This window comes from Ambystoma mexicanum, chromosome 3p, assembly GCF_040938575.1.
Source record: "Ambystoma mexicanum isolate Mex_15411 chromosome 3p, UKY_AmexF1_1, whole genome shotgun sequence".
NCBI lineage: Eukaryota > Metazoa > Chordata > Amphibia > Caudata > Ambystomatidae > Ambystoma > Ambystoma mexicanum.
This window is the reverse complement of record NC_090925.1, coordinates 1,001,958,020-1,001,972,177: the sequence shown is the minus strand read 5'-3', so window position 1 is coordinate 1,001,972,177 and position 14,158 is coordinate 1,001,958,020. Positions and strand designations below refer to the sequence as shown.

The window sequence follows — 14,158 nt, the reverse complement described above, 5'->3', positions numbered from 1 at the left end:
CTGTGGCTGACTCATACCCTGACACAGCCCTCTCAAATGTTCACCTTTCCATTTCCAACACTCTTGACATTCTTGCCCCTGTCATGAGGGTCCATCTGAGGCCTTCCAAAAATTGCAATTCTTGATGCGACACCGAGTTGGCTGTCCTTAAATGTAAGTGCAAGAGCAGTGGAACGGAAATGGGGATCTTTAGGTGCACCATCTGACATATTGGCCTGCCGCCTTCTTCGAAGGCAATATAGACTCTGCTTCCGCTCCAAGGCAAGAGTCTATAGTATCATTTCTGCAGCATCTAACAACACGGCTGAACTCTTCAAACTATGCCCGGAACTGGCCAATCCTATGGCAGCCTCTTTCTCCACTGCACCCACCCAGGCCCTTTGTGCGGCCCTGGCTGCTCATTTCACTGCCATCCACATCTCTTGGATCCCCCTCAGGCCCCCCCTCTTCTCTCCTCCCTCTCCCCTGTCACTCCTGAGGAGGTCACCAGACAAGTCTGGTCCATGAAAGCCTCTTCCAAACAGGTTGACCCATGTCCTCCTAAAACCATCAAAGACAACATTGATTCTCTTGTTCCAGCCTTGGGCGACCTCTGCAACCTCTCTTTCACCACTGGAGTTTTCCCCACTTCTCTCAAGCATTCTCTTGTGCACCCTCTGCTAAAATAAACCTCTGCTGACCCTTCTATTCTGGAAACAACAAGGTGGTGCCATTTTAGGGCTCAACAAGGTGGTGCAATTTTATCGCCCGATCTCCATCACTCCTTTCCTGGGCAAACTCCTGGAGAAGTTGGCTATCTCTCAGCTTACCCTCTACACTGAATCTGTTGGTTGTCTATATGACCATCAGTCTGGCTTTAGAGCATCCAGAGGCACATACACTGCTCTTCGGAACACCTGTGAAGACCTGCTCTCAAATCTTGACTCTAACTTTCCTACTGTCCTCATTCTTCTCAACCTCTCTTCTGCCTTCGATACGGTAAACAACAACATCCTGATCACCAGTCTCTGTCATACCCTGGGCATAACAGATCAGGCCCTGGCGTGGCTTGCCTCCTTTCTATCTGACCATCGGTCCCAGGTGGAATTTGGATCCTTTCTCTCATCTATCACTCTCTCTACCTTTGGTGTCCCCCAGGGATCCAACCTATTCCCCTGGTTCCTTAATATCTATATGGCCCCTCTGGCTCACAGGTTCTCTTTCTTTACCTCTAACGTTCAGTGTTATGTGGACGACACACAGTTATCTTTCAGGCTACCTTCGGCCTCTTCCTTCTCCTCACTCAATCCTGACTGTTTGTCTTTCTGTCTGCAATTCAGTTTTGGTGTGCTGCTAACGATCTCTGCCTCGATGCCAGTAAGATAGAGATCGTCCTTATTGGGACCCCTGTTACCCCTTTCCCACTTTCACTCTGGCCGGCCTCCCTTGGCTTTGCGCCCACACCTTCCAGTGAAGCAACAAATCTGGGGGTCATCTTCGACTCCACTCTCTCCTTCTCTTCTCACATCTCGGACATCTATAAAAAAGTCCCACTACCAGCTGCACCTCCTCAGACGTATCTTACCATTTCTCACTTTCCCCCAAAGGCTTGTCGTCTCCAGAGCTCGGGTTCTCTTTAGACTGGACTACTGCAACAGCCTCTACCTAAATCTTTCTACTTCTACTCTCTGTCCGCTACAACTCATCCAGAACAGAACTTATCCTTGGCCTCAAGCCCAGGGACCGCATCTCTCCAGATCTGAAATCCCTGCACTGGCTCCCCATGGTTGCAAGGATCAAGCTCAAAACCCTCTGCATAATCCACAAGGCTTTCTGGGGCTGGGCCCCGCACTATCTACAACACTCTCTTCCTAAATACTCTCCCTCTAAAGCCCTCTGTTCATCCTCCAATTATTTGTGGGTCATCCGCTTTTCAAAACAGATTTGATGGTAGATCTTTATCCTGTGCAGGTGCCTCCCTCTGGGACAGTCTACCTGCCTCTCTCCATCTTGACTCTCCATCTTGAGACAGAGTTCCTTAGGTTTCGGAAACTCAGGACCTTCCTCGTCTCTTCTTCTTTTTCTCTCCCGCTCCCTGCTAACCTCCTTTCCTTTCTCTCCTGCTTCCCTCCTCCTTCTCTCCCTATCTATTTTAGTTTACGAACTGGTCGCCTTGTGCACCTCCATAGCCCCACAGGTCCCAGGCACCACTGCCAGTCTTTCCATTTACCTTTGGTCCTCCGCACTATGCTCAGCACGATTGCACTTTTAGCATACGTTCCATAGGTGTGGTACCTCTCTGCACTTAACCCTGAGGGGTAACCCGAAGGGTAACCTCGCTGCACTTAATCCAGGGCCCTGGTGACTGGGCGCACTGGTCCCCCCCTCCTCCTTCCTCACACTCCTGTCTGCACACCTGTACCACTTGTATGTACTAGGTCTAGTAAGTTTGTTTGCCTGTCCCCCCTTTGTCCGCCCTCCCTAGCTTGCTTGTGCTTGAAACACCTCATGCATTTGCACTAGGGGAAATGTCATCAGGCCTGGTATGCTAGTTATTTTTCTGTTAGATCATTCCGAAAATTCAAGGCCTAAGAATGACTACTGTAGTCCTTTGCTCCCTTCCCGCCTTGAAGCGCTTTGAAGCACTTCACTTGTGTATAAGCGCTGTACAAATAAACAATTACAATTACAACACCGGGACCCATGACAGTAACATCCTAACCCATATGCTTACCAACCTTGTAGGCCACCTTTGCCAGATGTGATGAATCCCAGGATGTTGTCCCTTCTTCCCTGGGGAGAGCCCCTTCCCATGAGGCCAGGGAGATGATGCTGCTACTCAATAGTCCCCCTGGGGTTGGTGCTCGGCGGGATGATCTCATGGGGCGGGACTTCCCCTCTCGGGACGGGGACAACCATCCAAGGGAAATGCAGGATTCTTATAATCCATTACACCCTCCCTCACCCTCCTATCATACACAGGTTACTTCAACACCCCACATTTCCATCTATGTATGTAAGATAAGAAATTCTACTTCCTTCCTGAGAAGTACTGAGAAGAGGAAGAATAGGGATTACTCATCTTACATAAGCCCACGGACTGGGACAAAGAAGAGTTTGGGTGGCTCAGTGGAGAAACATAATAGTAATACTGCGACAAGGAGGCAAGGCAGAAGAATGAAGAACACTCCTACAACCACTTGTGAACATGCTAGTGGTTCCCAAATTCCTATTGGGCAAGTGATATTCAAAATAGAAGAGGGACAACAACGAAGAAGAGAAACCGGCAAGGAAGCAGGCAAACCAGGGAAACCCAAACCTGTGCAAACGGGAGCAGGTTAAGCCCTCCCAGGAGGAACCGCAAGAGTGAGCGGAGAACAGAGTTAGAGGTGGAGGAGGACTGGGATACAGAGAAGGGAGCTGAAAGGACCGGTGCCAACGCTCAGCGAGAGGGCGAGACGGCAAGCTGGTGGAGAGAGGCTCCAGGTGTCCCTGAAGCCCAGAGAGTGTGCTAAGTGCAGAGAGCACTGCAGACTGAAGAAAGTCTTGGAGAGGCCCACGGGTCATGCGGATAGACCATGAGATAAGGTACGTAGGTTGCCGGAAAGACGCTGGGGCAGAGAAAGCAGGTGTCAAGATAGAAGGGGCGAGAAGTGAAGAGACTCTTATATACATCAGGCCACATAGTACTTGGCAGGGAAATATACCACGTCTATCAGAAGACCAAAAGTAGAAAAGTGAGTCCGGGACTCGCACCAATATGAAGAAAAGCTTCATCCTTGATCATCATAGTCATAGTACCTGGCAGGGTAGTGAACCAGGTTGGCTATGAAAACCAGGCAGGATACAGAGCTGAGAGAGTCAGGGGAAGGCAGCCATTCCCCTTGCTGTATTTGTGAACATTGTGAAAAGCCAAAAGAAGAGAAGCAATCTCTTGGCATTGTGAGAAGCCTGGAGAGAACCAGGGCGCCACGAAAAGGGATGCATTCTCTTGGCAGTGCAAGTAGCAGAGAGGGAATCAGGAGAAGGGAGTCATTCCCTCTTGTGTGTTTGTGAACATTGTGAAGAGCTAAGAGAAGGAGTCATTTTGTTTCTTTCTGAACCAGAGAACCTTTGCTACTTTAGAACTTTGCTGTAACCTTTGGGAAAAGGATTGCGGCCGGCAGAAAAAAAACATTGTCTCAAGAACCAGTTTCTTTGACACATAGAACTGTGCAATGGGAGCTATTCTTCTGAACCAAGACGACAGCAAAAGCCTTTTTAGTTTAGTATCAAGTGTAAGGCTTGGAAATACGTTTTTGAAACAGGACGGTGGACCCTTTTAGTTCTTGGACATTCTGACAGATTCCTTAGTTTTTGTTCAGGCAGATAAGCCCCTCTAAGAGTTAATGGCAAGATAGGGTTTTCTTTTCTTTTTTCCATATAAATAATGCCATCACTGTGTCAGTGTCATACTTCTGCACCCTTTCACAGTCCTGCAAGCAACCGAGAGCATACATCCTACAGATGATTGCACTGTTCTTGATTGACCAGTGCTGATCAACATTTCCCTTGCACCTTGCCCGATTGCCTGGAGGCCAGCTGCACTCAGCCCTGAGGCTACCTCTCTGCCACTAAAGAACTGCCGAAACCAAGAACCATGTGTTCCCTGCTGCTAAAACTGCCAACCCCCTTGCTCCCTCAACTGTAAGATCCCACTAAAAGCCCTTTTACATGTGGCCCATAACACTGTGGCTGAGCAGTCTTCAAGACCTCAGCAGTCCCCTATGTCTGGCAGAGCTCATAAATAGGAATCTGTAATATCAGAAAATCCAGCGTCCAACTTAGAGATGATTTGAAAGTAATAATCATATTTACATCGCTCCAGACATTGTGGCTCTGATGTGCTTTTATATAAGAAGTGCATAGGTGAGGGATCCTTAAATAAGGTACAATTATGTAAAACATGCATCCAGAAAAATACATGAGGCAATGCAGGAGCTATATGAACGCTATCCTAAACAACTAGGTATAACATTATCAACACCACATCCACTGATTACATGTTGTCAATTTAACACCCCCACATCCATAAACCAGCCACCTGTCTCCTCCGCCGCTAATTAGGCCACCTGTGAGGCACTATTTATACAACCAAGAGGATTACTACTGCCTGTTCCCATTTCTTATAAAACACTTGCAAAGCCAATAAGTTGTTGCTGTTATTTGTAAAGTGAAGCTTGAAATTCTGCAATAAACTTCTTGCCATGACTAAAACAGGACATTATGATTCATACCATTGCAAGTGGTAACAATGATTAAAGCAGTTAATACACTTCAAACAAAAGATCAGAGCAAAATAAACACTTTTTATTAAACCTGGCATATCTGTGGCCATACCAGTAAATTACAACAGAGGCAACGAAGGCACACAAACGAAGGTTCGCCATTCAGCAAATCACAATACCAGAAACGTACAAAAGGGGGGAATAAGGGCGCATTTCTAAGAGAGATGTACTTTCATACCCCTTTGCCATCTAACAACATCCATAACATTAGTATTTGCTTGACCGTGTGTCACCAAAGTGAAACTTGGGGGCCAACACCTAAAACGGCCTAAACTAAAAACATAGTCCAAACTGAAACAATTGTTGACCCGTAGATTCCAAATTAGATTGCAAAGACTTCTGAGAGTGCCCTACACAGGCTTCAGACCATCCTGCTACAATTAACCTTGTGGAACCACCATTCATCATTCTTTTTGGGGCCTACCCCAGGCCAGTCCAGGATTAACGGTATAGCGACAAACAACATTGCCTTGAAAATTGCCCCATGAGGGTCGAAACACTTGTCGGCTACACAATTAAAACACTTGTTGTACACCTCGACCAACGATTTTAGACTCATTACTAAGAAAGATCACACTCTCAACATCATTCTTGATACCTGGTGCGTGCCCGAAGGGTTCAAACCCTAAGTGCAACTTTCTATTCTAGGACAGTCGGTCACTGACCACAGTGAACCCCAAACACGCGGCAGGGTAGAAACAAAAACCACAAAATCAAGTGCGGGAGTCTAACAGTTCTCGTGCTCCAACCCCACTCTTTCATTCCCATGGCACATGCAACGAGACAGAGTGCTGATTGGAGGGTTCTGAATAAATAAAAAAGAGATTGACAAACCTCTGCACAACCCTATAGACCATTTATTTTCAGCCTCTCATGCCATTAAAGAAGGGAAAAGTACATATGCAAATCAGGCTTGGCCCCACCCCAAATGGGCGGTCCAGCCCACACTGTTAGGTCCCATTCCTTCCACACAAGACCACAAGCAACCCCAGACATGTTTCGGCCACCTTGAACCTCGATAGTGTGCCCAGAGTCAGTTGTGTCCAGAAACCCAAGCTAGACCTCGCTAATGACGACCAATGAGGCATCTAAACGTTTGCTTAGAAATGTACTCCTTTCCACTCTTTCAAACCACAGGGTAGAGAATATCAGGTTGCTCGTTAGAATGAAATAAGACTTCAGTATCAAAATGCCAATCAAAGAACAGTTGCAAAAATGCAGAAAATCTGAACTTGCATACCCACGATTTACACTGACTGGAAAGAAGTTGTATCACATCTCATTGGCTTTCATATCACACCCCTAGCTCATAGATCAAACTCTAGTTGTTGTGCACAATACACACAAACATCTGGGGCACCAATCTCTTTATCCACATTATTCATCCAGGAGTTTGGAATACCCTAAACCTTCCGTCCTTTGTCGAAATGTCAACAGCACTAAATTTATCAAACAAAGGTCATGTCAAGCGGAACAAAATTGAAATCTAATACATGAGTGTTAACCAGACAAAGATAAATAAGAAAAAAGCCCAGCGCGAGACCAAAAAGACATACAATTTTATGTAATTTTATTTAAAAAAACATAGTAATTTTACTATTATATCACAAATATAATCACATTCATGTTCAGACTATATAAGCCTATACCAAATATTGGATCAGTATATTACAGAAAAAATGCATTGTGATAGAAGTACATTTATTACATCAAAGAAATGGGCCCGCTAAAGGGTCCACACCGCATGCAAACGTGCGAGGCACCGGAAACCCAAGGTGAGTGAAGGGGATCACCCAAAAAGAGGGAAACCGGTGTCCACACAGAAATGTCTGTGGAGTATCTAACAAACCATCTGTAAATTATACAGTCACAAGTATTGGTAATATTAGTTTTAGTAAAAATGAAATGTGCAAACAATTGAATAGAGGTGCCATTCGTCAACTAGCCTAGTGCGGGACAAATAGAATGTTCTAAAGTCAACCAAACACATAGAAGAAAATCATGTTGATAGTTTCGACGGAGTGGAAGCATCTAGCCACGTTTTTCAGTTGATGTCCGTCTTCCTCAGGACGAAATGCTACCTTGTAGTCAACAGCCTCAAATGGTGGCTCATTTCAATGATACGCAATTTTTAGGAACAAAGCTAAATGGACACACCCAAAGCGGGGAGTCGATCCATTTTCTCAACCAGGCTGGCCAATCCCAACGTCAACCATGCAATTCTAATGACGTATTGGTCCTGCCACATATAGATCTCTTTTGATGAGTCCAGTCAAACAGGCCAGAAGAAGGAAACCGTAAGATAGCCAAAAGCCCTCAAATGGATCGGGCTGATACCAATGGCTTTGATTTCATAGCTCATCGAAGTAAAGGAGTATCACAAGTGGCATTAGTCCACCCTTTTTGCATTATGTATCCATCAGATGCTCGCGTCCGTAGGAACTCCATACAAAAGCGGTCATCCGAGCAAAAAAACGTACACGAGGAAGGTGGGCCTGAAGGTAGCACATTTATGACAAGCCTTAGTATCATAGTCATACAGATGACCCCTATTCATACACACACCCCTCACCAGATGAAAGGACTGTGCCCTATACTTGGTCCAGAACAGATAGGTGACATATCCATGCCACCTCAATACGCTGTAACCTATCAGATGACGATTGCAGGCTTAATTTTTGCATTCAAACAGGAAGTGACACATATCTGCGAAGTGGCCCCATGCCACTTGTGACGTCGTCAACCCATCCTGTTTTTGGACATTTAATGCTAGGACTTGTAGAGCCATATTTCCAACAGGAAAATTAAACTACAAGTCCCACCATGCAATGTGCGAGACCAGGACTGTGTTAAGGAATCACAGATGACATGGGGCCATTTGGCAGCTATGCAGAAAGGCAGACAAATAGTTAACCGAGAAGATGTCAAGTAGGATGAATTTGGTGGCCTCTGTCTGGTTCCCATCAGGCGCACTATGCCTGCTGGGTATTGGCAGGCCACCTTTCACCATCCACAAGAAAATACACTTTAATTTAGTACATTCAGAAATGTATTGGCTTGTGTCTAATGGAGAGGTTATGGTACAATGGTGCTGGCAGAGAAGTGCCCCATTCTATTCAGGCTTGGAATGGCCTATAGGGCTAAAATACAATTCCATTGTGCTTGCCTCACAAACCAGTGTGGGCCAACAAAAGCCATTGTTATGACTTAGTGCACAGTGTAGATCAATGTTAATGTCCAAATATGTTTTAAAATGCTCCAACTGCCATATCTTTCCCCAAATATCTTGCACTCATAGGTACAGTTCAAACGGTTTAGCTTGAAAATTCACATTTAGAAATTTGCAATGCTGGACTTTTTTGTGCTTGGCAGAGATTATTTTGCATTCTGTGACTTGTAGTCCCGGATTTATGTGATACCTGGACTACAACTCCCATAATGTAGGCATAAAAAAACAAGCTAGACTACCATTGCCCGAATGGAATGGGGGCATGCAAAGTCCCTAAAAGCGAATTGATATTTGCCATCCCCATCACCACATGGCAAGCTATAGTTTGCACAAAGACCACCACTGGGTCCCTGTGCCAAATACAGGTGTGGATGCAGGAAATCTAAAATGTAATCTCAGCTTCCCCCACTTGTCTACAATGTGTGATGCCCGGTAATTCGCTTAGACTCCCTGTACCTCCCTTCATTCATATCTGTCTGGCTTCCCTTACAAACAAGTCAGCTGCCTGGGCTTTAGAAAAAAAGTCTGTGCGGCCTGGGATTTTGCCACCGTCCCTGCTGATGACTGGTCACGTGGTTTTAGAATGTTACTGGGCTCGCCGCTGAACTTCCGGGCTGTCGTGGTAACAGCTCTCGGAAAGCGGCGCCGCCTTGAGCCTGAAGTCCTGGGGGAAGCTGCCTGCCGGCATGAACGCCCCCCTGTGCAGGCCCCACAGTCCACCAGAGCGGGGCGGTCTCGTCTGAACGCGCTTTCCAGGGGCTGGCCCGTTCCAGCCAGAACGTGAGTAGCCAAGCGTGGGACATTGGGCAACCAGAGACCAGGCACTCGATACTGTGCAGTGTACAGGACTTCTCATTCCCCATAGCGCCCACTCGCTGTCACGCTCGGTCATTGCTTCTTTCCTTCGCTTGCTGACTTCCTCAATAACTTTCCTACCTTCAACAACCAGCCCCTCACCTATTCACTCACTCCCCCAGTGTATTTCTTAAGTATTCTGTCGCTCACTGAGATTGGAGCAGGAGCCTGCATTCGGCTGTTGCTTTTATGCCTTGGAGGGGGTTGTTGTGGCCGAAGTACGTCTTTATAAAATATCCCCAAGGCATTTTTCTTGAATTGTGGTAAACCGTATATGCCAGTTTTTCAGCCCGGGGAGCTAAATTCCTGCATTGACCTCTTAGCTGCCGAGCACATGTAATACTTTAGCTAGTAGCACTTTGCTTTGTGCTGCTTGTAGGTTGGACTTTTTCCATTAGACGCAAAGACCGACAATATTCAAAAAGCACAGTTCTGTTAGCCAAAGTCCATGGCTAAATAAAGGTGTCATACATGACAGGGAACCTGTGCATATCTGCCTACATTTGAAAATCAAAAACCCTGAGATGTATGCCCCGCCCACAGCCACACAAGACTCCGCCCATTTGCACACGTCACCGCCCACCTGTCAAAACATAAGGCAAACTGCAGGGGCAAATCAACAAAGCAATGTGACGTTGTTGGAAATTTGCAGTCAACCTGAAATATGCACATTTCATTAAATTGGCTTTTCATACCACCCAAATTGCATAGGACGAATGGCATTTGCCTTCCATAAAATCATTACACACACAAAACCAAGAGAGGATATTTTCTTCAAATAGTGTTTTTGAAAACGTTAACGTGTGCAGTATAGGTAAAAAATAGTAATTTTCATTTAATATTCTCCACAAACTTGCCGGCTCTAAAATGTCTGCTATGGACGAAATTGGTGTTCAGGTGCACTACTGGAGTAAAGTAAAGTGAAAGAAAAAATCCAATCTGCGTTGTCGCTAGGTGGCAGTACAGAAAGAGCAAGTCAATGGGAAGCAGAGCATGTTTGTGGCATATTGAGGGAAATAGAGGACCAACCTCTTTCGTGATGTCTAGCCAATCGGATGCTTAGTCTTCCCAGGCTGTGACGTCGGAGGACTGGGCTTGGTTCTTTTTGTTGGTAAATGTAACCAAACAAGATGGCAGGTGATGAGAAGCTACCGTCTGGTTTTGATGCAGTTTCCGGGTCTTGTCCACACCTCCACCCAATTGGCTACCGGCAGAAGTCTTTTGCAGCCAATCGGATGGAGGGTTGGACGGGAAACCTCTGGGTATTAAGCACGTTATAAATAACCTATCATATAACTGCATTCCAGGGTCTTCCCCGGAGAAATGGTTAAAAACCCAGAGTCTCTGGGAAAAAGCCAGAAGTTAGGCAGGTATGATCCTTTGGTGTCACTAGAAATCAGTAGGAGGTTTGGGCAAACTAGAGGGTGCAAATCAACAATGCAGAGCTCTCAACCTTTTATGGCCCCAGGGCTGGTGAAAACGCCACTCGATTTTGTATTTGGCAGTGAAAACCCATTGATTACTATTGGCGTGTAGGGAACTTGGTAGGTGAGCGAGCTGCCTAAGTGGCGGGTGGCACCCGTAAAACGCTTTTGAGTTGATAGGTAACACAAGGGGTGAGGGGGCAATTTAACAGACGAGATATCACTCATACCTCGGTTTCAAATAATAGTCAATGACAGCCTGTTTAATAGATTAAATGTCGCATTAAGGCGCTTAGTAAAGGGCGAAAGGAGGCAACTGCACTCTTGGTTCTTTAGCAATGGTTGCCAAAGTCTCACTATGTCCCCATTGAGTTTACAGTTTTCATTTTCAGACTGTTCATCTCAGTAGTGGCTGTTGAATTTTTAAATTTCTGGGTTGTAAATATGCTAGAGCAACGCAGCGTAGCAAGGGAGCTCAAACTAATCAAGGAGGATTAGGGGATTTCCCCCTCGCGTCAAAAAGTTTAAAATAATGGTTTAAAATTGTGCCTTTTAGAGAACACTTTTTTGGAAAAAATTGATAAAAAGCCAGAGTTTCCCATTGGTTTTGTAGGGTAACTCAAAAAGAAATGCAAGTCACCAAAAGTGTACAGGAGCATTTACCCAAAACATTTGCATGATGCCTTTGCCCACAATATATGCCTATATAAATACATTTTCACGCTGGTTGTGCCCAGACATTTCCATGCCGGCTGCACCAATATATGCCATTATTCCCATATTAGAACATACTCATGTTTGCTTTGCACATAATGCCAGTAATGAAACTATACGTAGAAACAAGTTCACATCTGTCCTGATAAGATACAGCACTGTCCCCACCTATGAACATACTCCAGTCGGCTTGACCATTAAAAATGTCACGCCACATTATGAAAACCTGTCCAAATTGGCTGCATCAAAATGCCAGTCTAGCCACGTAATAACCTAGCATGCTTGCTTTATCAAAAATGCCCAATACAAAATGTAATGCCACAGTAAGATATGGCTAGACTAGGTGCATTAAAAGGCAAAAACACATGCCTGTCCCCTGGGCTCCGGAGCTGATTTTGACTGGTTCAGGGGGATTGTGGATCACCCCCAACCCCTCCTCTGCCAAGATCAGCTTCACAGCCCAGCACATGCACGCAGCATGCACTTGCTCATTCACTTGCTCATTCACATGCTCAACCACATGCTCAACCATCATCATACACTCACTCATTGCACACAACACAAGCATACATACACATAGTAAAATTAAATTCCCTTCTGCTCTGGTTCTGAAACGTTTCTCCCCGTACTGCAGCTGCCTTGTAGAATGTACAGGAACCAGGAAACAAATAGCTTTTATGTGTGTGTGTGTGTGTGTGTGTGTACGTTTACACACGCACAGTAGCGCCCCTTCGCATATACAAACATGCATTTTCCCGACAAGCATCCCCAATGGGCCATGCCCTGGCTTTGCATGGCCCATTGGACATGTGCGGCTGGAAAACAGAACTGTCAATGGAAACCGAGTTTTCCTTTGACAGTAAAAGCCAGCCTAGGAGCGCTCCCTCGGGTGCAAAAAGCTCTGTGTTTACACTGGGCTGGCTCCTTGGCTCCTCCATAGTGGGTGAGGGTGCCTGTGGGTCGGCACCCCCTTGCCCATTATGGACGAGCCGCCACTGGAACACCCTCAATGAATCTATGCACAAAGACAGTGTGTCTGTCGATGAAATATTATTGACTTTGTACATGAACTGCAAAATTTGATTCCGGAAAAAGAACTTATTTCCGGGATGTAAGTTATTTTCAGATTTGAATTATGTTCACCAAAGTGATGATTTAAAATGTGAGCAGCACAAGTAACACTCAATGCAATGATGTGCTCTAATATAATGTTAGGATAGGAATGTTCATATCCATCTTTTGTTTTCGTCTGTCATTCAGTGTTTTTCCACATCCTTGCTACTTTTCTGTTTGACTTCCTTTCTATATATTTCCTTTTCTTTTCTTTTCTTGTTTAGTACCTTGGTCAACACTTTAATCCTTGTGTCTATTGGACTCATATTTTTAGTTGTTTTTGCTTTGATTCTTGAATTGTTTGTAAAAATTACCTATTTGGCGTTTTTGCATTTTTGCTCCCGACTCAGTTGTCATCAATTGATTGTATGTTTTCTTTGAATACCACTAATTGTTGCTGTTTTATGCTTGTGTTACAACAAAATACAGAACCATTTCAGTATTTTTTCAGTCTTTCTGGTGTTTAATTCTCCTTTGTCAAAGAAATAGACGTGATATGCATTAATATATCCTTTGCAAAAATAGAGGGGTAGTAGGAAGAGGTCACAAAACTATACAAACCCATTGCTCTACAAACCCCTGGCACAGCAACACTTCTCTTTCTATGATTTATACTGGTAACCATGTTAACCATCTCCTAGCTCTCCAATAACTGGACATCCTCTTTCTGATTCATAACCAGCGAATGCCTTGAAAGGTCATCAGCAGGATTTGACACCCGCTTCAAAACGTAGCGTTGCTCCATTCTCCTACAGTTGCACCATCACCTCTCCAATCTCAATTGCGGGCGTAGGGCAGAAGCATACAATTTAGGCAGCAATGGTTTGTGCTCTGTGACCACAGTGCCGGGCCACCCACTGACCTATATATGAAAATGCCGGCAGCCCACAGCATGGCCAGTGCCTCATGCTCAATTTGTGAGCATCTTCTCTCTGTGGCCGTGAGCGCCTTACTGGCAAATGCGATGGGCCTCAACACCTTCACCATCCATCTTTGTCAGCACTGGCCTAAGTCCTGATGGACTTGCATCAATAAACATTTCTTATTGGAAATGGGGGTTGAATCATGTCATTGTTGTGTCCTACGAAAGGGCTGCTTTGGCCTTCTCAAATGCTCTTTGAGTGGTGGCATTCAACTCCCACACTGTATCACTGCGGATAAGATTCCTTAAGAGGTTTTGTGATTGTAGCCAATTTGGGAATGAACACAATGCCACCCGACACATGCTTGCATCTTGCTGCATCGTCCACATTGTCTTCCCATCGCTGGACACTCCTGGGGATGTGGGCGTGGTCCACCACACTGGTCACACAATTATTTTCGCTGGATCTCGACATCCTTGTTGCAGTGGACACGCTTTTGCCTTCCTTCTTCTCTTGCTCGGCCTACTGGGTGTGCCTATTTGATCTTCGTACCCTTAATGTCATCTTCCTTGTGTTTGCCCAGCTCTTGCGCTCTCCCCAGCTTCAGAATACATACTAGGGTCTGGCCAGGCCTCTTCAAAATCTGCTTCCTCA

General features: G+C 45.4%; 2 protein-coding genes across 2 annotated transcripts in view; one reads left to right on the top strand and one right to left on the bottom strand.

The window, feature by feature from the left end:
* The window catches only part of MYL9 (myosin light chain 9), a 107,935-nt gene that overhangs the window by 78,406 nt on the left and 15,371 nt on the right, over nucleotides 1-14,158 (bottom strand). The gene's annotated exons all lie outside the window — the stretch shown is intronic.
* Nucleotides 9,050-14,158, top strand: part of LPIN3 (lipin 3) — a 679,959-nt gene continuing 674,850 nt past the window's right edge. The window contains exon 1 of the mRNA XM_069652299.1: nucleotides 9,050-9,315. The gene's annotated coding sequence lies outside the window, so the exon portion shown is untranslated. The remainder of the gene's footprint in view (nucleotides 9,316-14,158) is intronic.